This window comes from Vombatus ursinus, unplaced genomic scaffold (genome assembly GCF_900497805.2).
Source record: "Vombatus ursinus unplaced genomic scaffold, bare-nosed wombat genome assembly UNPS02010461.1, whole genome shotgun sequence".
NCBI lineage: Eukaryota > Metazoa > Chordata > Mammalia > Diprotodontia > Vombatidae > Vombatus > Vombatus ursinus.
This window is the reverse complement of record NW_020950239.1, coordinates 11,542,746-11,550,082: the sequence shown is the minus strand read 5'-3', so window position 1 is coordinate 11,550,082 and position 7,337 is coordinate 11,542,746. Positions and strand designations below refer to the sequence as shown.

At 39.7% G+C, this 7,337-nt stretch overlaps 1 long non-coding RNA gene across 1 annotated transcript; it reads right to left on the bottom strand.

The window, feature by feature from the left end:
• Nucleotides 1–620: 620 nt before the first annotated feature.
• On the bottom strand, nucleotides 621–7,073 carry LOC114037526. The gene is made up of 4 exons (XR_003568457.1): nucleotides 6,996–7,073; nucleotides 6,017–6,160; nucleotides 4,279–4,371; nucleotides 621–1,992 (listed from the first exon to the last, which is right to left on the bottom strand). It is a non-coding gene; the product is annotated as an uncharacterized LOC114037526 (long non-coding RNA).
• Nucleotides 7,074–7,337: the final 264 nt, after the last annotated feature.

Genomic DNA, 7,337 nt, shown 5'->3' with positions numbered 1-7,337 from the left:
TCTCCTGGTTCTGTTCACTTCACTATGTATCAGTTCATACAAGTCTTCCCAGGTTTTCCTGAAACCATCCTCTTCATTTCTTATAGCATTCCATCACATTGACATATCATAATTTGTTCAGTCATTCACTGGTTGATGAGTACCCCCTCAGATTCCCATTCTTTGCCATCTCAAAAAGAGCTATAAATATTTTTATACCTCCTGAATAACTCCTAGACCAGGGGTGGGGAACCTGCAGTCTCAAAGCCTCATGTGACCCTCTAAGTCCTCAAGTGCAGCCCTTTGCCTGAATCCAAACTTCATAGAACAAATCCTTTTATTAAGGCGATTCAAGAACAACTTTGAGTGGCTAAGTAATTTTGACTATTATAAATACCCAAATTAACTACAAAGGACCTATGAAGGAAGACGCTATCTGCGTCCAGAGAAAGAACTGGTAAATAGAATGATTTTACATGTATAAACATATTTGTGTCTAATGGTAGCCATCTTCCATGAAGGCAGAGAGAAGAAGGAAAACAAAAGAAAGTTACATGATAGTTTTATTACATAATTAGAAAGAATATAAAATTGTACATTTATTAAGGGGATTTGTTCTGTGAAGTTTGGATTCAGTCAAAGGACCATACTTGACCTGGAGGGTCACATGTGGCCTGGAGACCGCAGGTTCCCTACCTCTGGTTTAGACTATTAATGAGAGGTGAGAAGAACTTGTCTTCCTCTCCAGCTTCCTGCCAACCTCAACCGTGTGGCAACTAGTTCGAGCGGTCTCTACCAAGGAAACTTGTCCGTGAGCCCCAGGCTGATTTTTTTGCTTTTCTATCTCTTCTTTCCTGACCTTGGGTAAATGTATATCTCTCCCAAGATGATCATGTCTAGGCTTGGAGACAACATTGTGAGCTCCAGGGATCTGGAGGTCCTGGCTTCATTGAGTGAAACTGACTGGTATCAAGGAAAATTCCTTCATCAGAGAAGATAAAATCCAGCAGATTGGCCAAGTTTGGCCCTTTTACCAGAAGACTTTTATTGGGAGTTGTTTGGATAGCTCAGAGGTGAGGTAAAATGTAAAAGACCTCATCAGTAATCACACCAACTTCGTTATGCTTTGATTAGGTTCATGTGTCAGCCTCCCAATCAACGTAAGAGTAGTTATGAGGTAAGCTCTACTCAACCTTCTTTCAGTTTGTTTTGTTTTTCTTCAAATACTCACTTGTGAGAGTTTTGTATTTAGCATTGCTTTTGTGTGTAGGGGAAAAGATACCTTCCCCAATAACTAATTTATACTGTAGTTTGATTGCCTTTTTGGAAGGCATTCCCTTTTGGAATAAAGCAAAACAGGAACCTAAACCTAAGCTATAAATACATCATCTCTCCAGTACTTGGATTGGGGTTTAATTAGAGGGAAAATGGGAGAACAGGGAACCTATGCCCCTTCTCATTAGAGGCTAGGCTCCCCAAGGACTGAATTCATTCTGGACCACATGCCTGGGTCAGAGCAAAGAGAAGGAAATGGTATAGAACTCTAGCCTCTGATGGCCTCAAAGTGGTTAATCGTGGTTAGATATATCGCACAGAACTATCTGATTTGTTTGTAGAATTGATGATTATTTCCTGATTTTATAGGAATAAATTCTTACATTGAAAAACATCTTTTTCATTTGGACTCACACTTCATTACAAAACGAAATCTTCCATAATGCATGGTATGTGTCCTGCTGCTATGGTCCGATTAGAGAAAACCCTTATAGGACAACACTCAGCTTAATAAGCAAGAGCCAACTCAGGCAATCTTGGAATTATAAATAAACACTCCCCTACCCTTTAGTTGTGTCTCAGATTCCTGAGAAGATTTCTAGTGCTGCTCAAGGGATGAAGGAACAAGAGATTTTGGTTGATTGCTTTTTAACTCTTTTTTTCCCCTTGAATTCTGTAAGATGAATTTTTCTACGTGGTAAAAATGACAGCTGGTTTCAGTCTGCCTGTCTGCCGGGCCTGCCAAGACAAAAAGAAGGAAGAAAAATGAATAGTTTAGTACAGGAAGTGCAAAATCCTATCCAACTTCTTACAAACGAGAATGGCCCAAACAGAAATCTGTGATTCTCTGCGATAACTAACCTTTGTACCAGATAGACCAGAAATGAATAGAAACTTTGAAATGCAAACATAAGAATCAAGATAAATGTAGAAATATAAATACACATTTGAAAAATGGAAGAGGCTATGTGAGGATGATGAAGGGTTTATAGTCGTTTTAAAATTTTTATTTACTGTATTCTAAATTTAAGAAATAAAACAGGGCAGCTAGGTGGCACAGTGGATAGAGCACCGACCCTGAAGTCAGGTGGACCTGAGTTCAAATCCAGTCTCAGACCAAACACTTGACACTTACTAGCTGTGTGACCCGGGGCAAGTCACTTAACCCCAATTGCCTAAAAAAAGAAAGAAATAAATAAAACAAGTATTTCCTTAATATAGGAGAAAAAAAAAAAGATGATTATGTATGAAACTGTAAATCTATTATGTACAAATTGCCATTATTTTTAATTATACAATAAAGTTATCATGCAACTTTCTTTTTTCCCCCTTTTCTTCTTCCTCCCCCTGCCCTAGAGATGGCTACCATTAGACACAAATATGTATATACATGTAAAATCATTCTACATACTTCTACCTATTAGTTCTTTCTCTGGGTGTAGATAGTGCCTTCCTTCATAGGTCCTTTGTAGTTAATTTGGGTATTTATAATAGTCAAAATGACTTAGTCACTCAAAGTCGTTCTTAAAACAATACTGTTGTTACTGTATGCAGTGTTCTCTTGGGTCTGCCCATTTTGTTCTTCATTATGTCACGCAAGGCTATCCATGTTTTTCTAACATCATCGAGCCCATCATTCCTTATAGCACAGTAGTATTACATCACAACTCATTCAGCCATTCCACAATTGATGGGCATCCCTACAATTTTCAGTTCTTTGCCACCACAAAGAGAGCTGCAATAAATATATTAGAACATATAGGTTCTTTTCTTTTTCCCTGATCATCTTGAGAAACAGCCCTAGTAGTGGTATTGCTGGGTCAAAAGGGTGTAGGCAGTTTAATAACTCTTTGGGCAGAATTCCAGATTGCTCTCCAAAATGGTTGGATCAGTTCACTGCTGCACCAATAATGAATTAGTCTCCCAATTTTTCTACATCCCCTCCAACATTTATCACTTTCCCCTTCAATCATTTTAGCCAATCTGATAGGCATAAAATGATATCTCAAGGTTCTTTTAATTTGCATTTTTCTAATCAATAATGATTTAGAGCATTTTTCCATATGGCTATAAATTTGTTTTGATTTCTTCATTGGAAAACTGCCTGTTCATTTCTTTTGACCATTTATCAATTGGAGAATGACTTTTATTCTTATAGATTTGACAAAGTTCTTTATGTCTTTGAGATATGAGACCTTTATCTGAGAATGTATCTATAAAAATTTTCCCCCAATTTTCTGCTTTCCTTCTGATCTTGGCTACATTTGTTTTATTTGTACAAAAACTTTTTCATTTAATATAACGGAAATTATCCATTTTACACCCTCACATTGCTTCTATCATAAATATATGTATAAATACATATATATAGGCTTATATTCTAATAGAAGTATCAAGTTTTCCTTCAGAATTTCAATGTCTTTAAATGTCATAGAGATCTTATTTAGTCCCATTTAATGATGAAAGATAAAGGCTTTCTCAGCCCTACTCACCTTATTAGAGGTACCATCTTACATTACCTAACTCATAACAGATGACTGGTCAAAAGGTGATTGTATGACCCTGCATCATTCACTAGTGACCAGGATTAGGCAAGCAACTACCTTTTTTTTTTTTTTTGCGAGGTAATTGGGGTTAAGTTACTTGCCCAGGGTCACACAAGTAGTAAGTGTCAAGTGTCTGGTCTGAGACCGGATTTGAACTCAGGTCTTCCTGACTCCAGGGCCGGTGCTCTATCCACTGTACCACCTCCCTGCCCCAAGCAACTACTTTTCAAAAGTGATCTAGTGAGTGGGGCTTCTGGGAGTTTGCACTCCAGAAACTCAATGGTTGTCCAGTCAACCCGACATGCCTGCCAAAAGCTGTACTTGATCTGATTGTTATGGACAGAGACCTCCAAAAAAAAACAAGAGCCCTGACGCATCATAAGGACCCGTGGGGAGAGAATGCTGGATAGTCACTTTAGGTCTTCTGGGGATACAACCATTTGTTAGCAACCCCCCCCCAAAAAAAAGGTAGACTTACATATGACTTAGGTAGATGAGGGCCATCAGGCTACCAAATAAGGAATGTGGGTCTTCCAAAACCAAGAGTCCAGCTAACCTCTGGGCTTCTTATCTAGATTATGAAGAAGTGAGGGTCACCAGCTTGTTTTGAATCATGTCCAGAATCATTTGCGTTCTCTATGTTCCCTATATTATACCCCCTTTTATTAGCCACCATCACATCTAAGGCCTCTGCACCATTGCCTCGTCCAACCCAGTTGACCTTGTGTCATTAATATAGTGGTGTACGTCAGTGTCCTCAGGAAGTCCCCTGAATGTGGCAGCATGAAGAAGAGTTCAGGTAACCCTGAGAAGACTGACAAAAGTATACAAGTGAAAGCAGGCTATTTCTGACTAAGATTAAGTTATAGGAATAGACAAAAAAGAGGCATTAGTGAGGTGGACAACCCTGGACCACTTACCAGGGGCCTGGACAACCTGGTCCATGACATTAGTATGATCTAAGATGGCTGCAGTAGTGAGCGTGATGTCTTTATTCATCTCCCTTTAGTCCACTGACAGCCATTAATGATTAGCCTTCATGCAGCATTGTAAGGATTGCAAAATGTTTTATGACTATTATCTCATTTTGTCTTCACAATAATACTGGGAGGTACTTGTTTTTATTATCCCCATTCTGCAGTTGAAGAAACTGAGGGAGGCAGAACTTAAGTGACTTACCCAGAGTTACATAACTAGTCAAGTATCTGAGACCAGATTTGAACTCGTCTTCTGACTCCAAGTCAGGAGTTCTCTTCACTGTGCCACCCAACTACCAATCATGTCATCTGTCTGCCTGCCTGCCTTGGAAGGAGAGTTGGTATAACAAATTACTCTGGCTTCCTTAATCACCATCTTTAGGAAGAAATACCTTTTACCTCCCTCGGGACTCAACGTTGCTTTGTGTAAACCACACAGGATGACTCCAGAAGCTCTGCATTTTTCCATTTGGCCTTACCAACAATGAGCAAAGTAGTTGCCAAAAGGTCTTATACAGGTACAGACCCCCAACAGGCCATGATGCCCTCTCCTTTTGTGGGACATCTTCAAAGTCCGAGGGGCCCCACTTTTCATGGATTGTCCTCTTTTATGCCTTTAGGCCACTGAGGAGACATTTAAATCTTAGGCCCCCTGTGCTAATGAAGGCTAGGGACAGCTTCCTTGACTTTTAGGAGAAAACAGTTAACCCTGGTCCCCATTGCACGGGCCCTGCAAGATATTGTTCCTGCCACAACCTTGTGAAAACAATTGCGTCTTATGTACTGGTTTTAATGGCTGAGAAGAAGTCAAGAAATCAAGAAGTCAAGAAATTTTACCAAAAAAATCTACCAAGGTCCTTCATGTTAAATCAATATATGCTCTGATACTTGGTGACTTCAGGGCAAAAGTGGGAAACGGTGAGGAGAGAAATATGTGGAAAACTGTGTTTAGGAAGAGAGAAGTCAATGACCTGTCAATTATAAAGCAGTGTCATGCCTTTAGATGACAAGCATTTCCTTCAGGAAAAGAATAGGTAGTCACTGATCATGGCAAGTCAGAAATAGCACACACACACACACACACACACACACACACACACACACCACTTAGAATGGCAGCAGTTGCTTTAAATATTGGGTTATGGAGACGATAAGATGTTCTGCTGAGCTGGTTAGCAGTCAAACAGAGCTTTTGGTTGCCCTTACTTGCCCCCTACCTTTTTTGTGGTCTAGACTTACCCCTGCCTCTGCGTGTGACTTTCTCTCCATCTCCTCTCTGAATGACTTTTCTCTCAAACCAAATGAGGAAAAATGGAAGCCGAATTGCACTGCTGGCCCAGTTACTACTGCTACCTCCACCTGTAGGAATCTCTCTTCTTTATTCTGAAGAAATGATCAAAAACAAACTAATAACTCTCTCTGATAGCTCTAACCCCCAGCCAGAGAGTGAACTTTGGCAAAATACTACAGTTTAATATCTGCTTCTCCCAGGAATCTCCTCAATCACCTCTCAACTGTATTCCAACAATAATACTCACAGATTTACAATGGTGGTGGTTAGCAGCTTCCCCCCCCCCCAAAAAAAAATATTGCTCACTTCAGGAAAAGTAAACATTAGACAAAGTAAATATTCAAATACAAATACACACACACAAAAAAAAACACAAAGAAAAAAATAACAAGATTCTTTTAAGAATCAGAGTAAGCTTTTTGATCTGTGTCTTCTTTCACAACATGACTAATATGGAAATGTGTTTTGCATGATTGCACATGTATAACCTGTATCAAATTCCTTACCGTCTCAGGGAGTGGGAAAGTGAAGGAGGGAGAAAGGGAGAAAATTTGTAGCTCAACATTTTTTAAATGAATGTTAAAAATGTTTTTACATGTAGTTGGGAAAAATAAAATTTAACAAAAGAATGAAGGTAAGGGGAAAGATTGGGAAGGATGGCATTTGCTGGCTGTGATGTGCTGTTCTAACTTGTTTGAGTGATGAGAGAGTCTGCTCTATCTCCTACATAATTTGATCAAACTGCCTTGGTCTCAGGAATCTCGGCTCCTCATGACAACTGCCTCCATCACGTCTTCCACTCTCTCTAGGCTCTCTTGGGCCTCTCTCCCTGCTCCAAGAAGCTTTTCTTCATTCCCGTGATATCAAAAGCAAAAAGTATAGTCACATCAGCCCCCTCTTCCAGTCCCAAAACCAAGGCAAAATTACCTGGGAGCTCTTGGGAGACCTTTACCACAGCAGCAGACCTTCATATCCAGTGTTCTCATCTCCTTTGTAACACCTAGAAGAACTAAGGCAAAGGCACCATTACAGTCATTCCAAACGGGATGGATCTGTGCATGTGACTCCCTCCTGCACTATGGGGCACAGTGGTGTGTTATGATCATGTCTCATAGCATAAACCTCATGGTAGATTTGGAATCAGAGTTGATAGGTTGGATTCCCAACCATGTTATATACTACCTGTGTAATCTTAGAAGGGGAAGGGAAGGAAATAAGTATTTATCTAGTGCCTACTACAAATCAGGCATTGTGCTAGGCACATTTTAC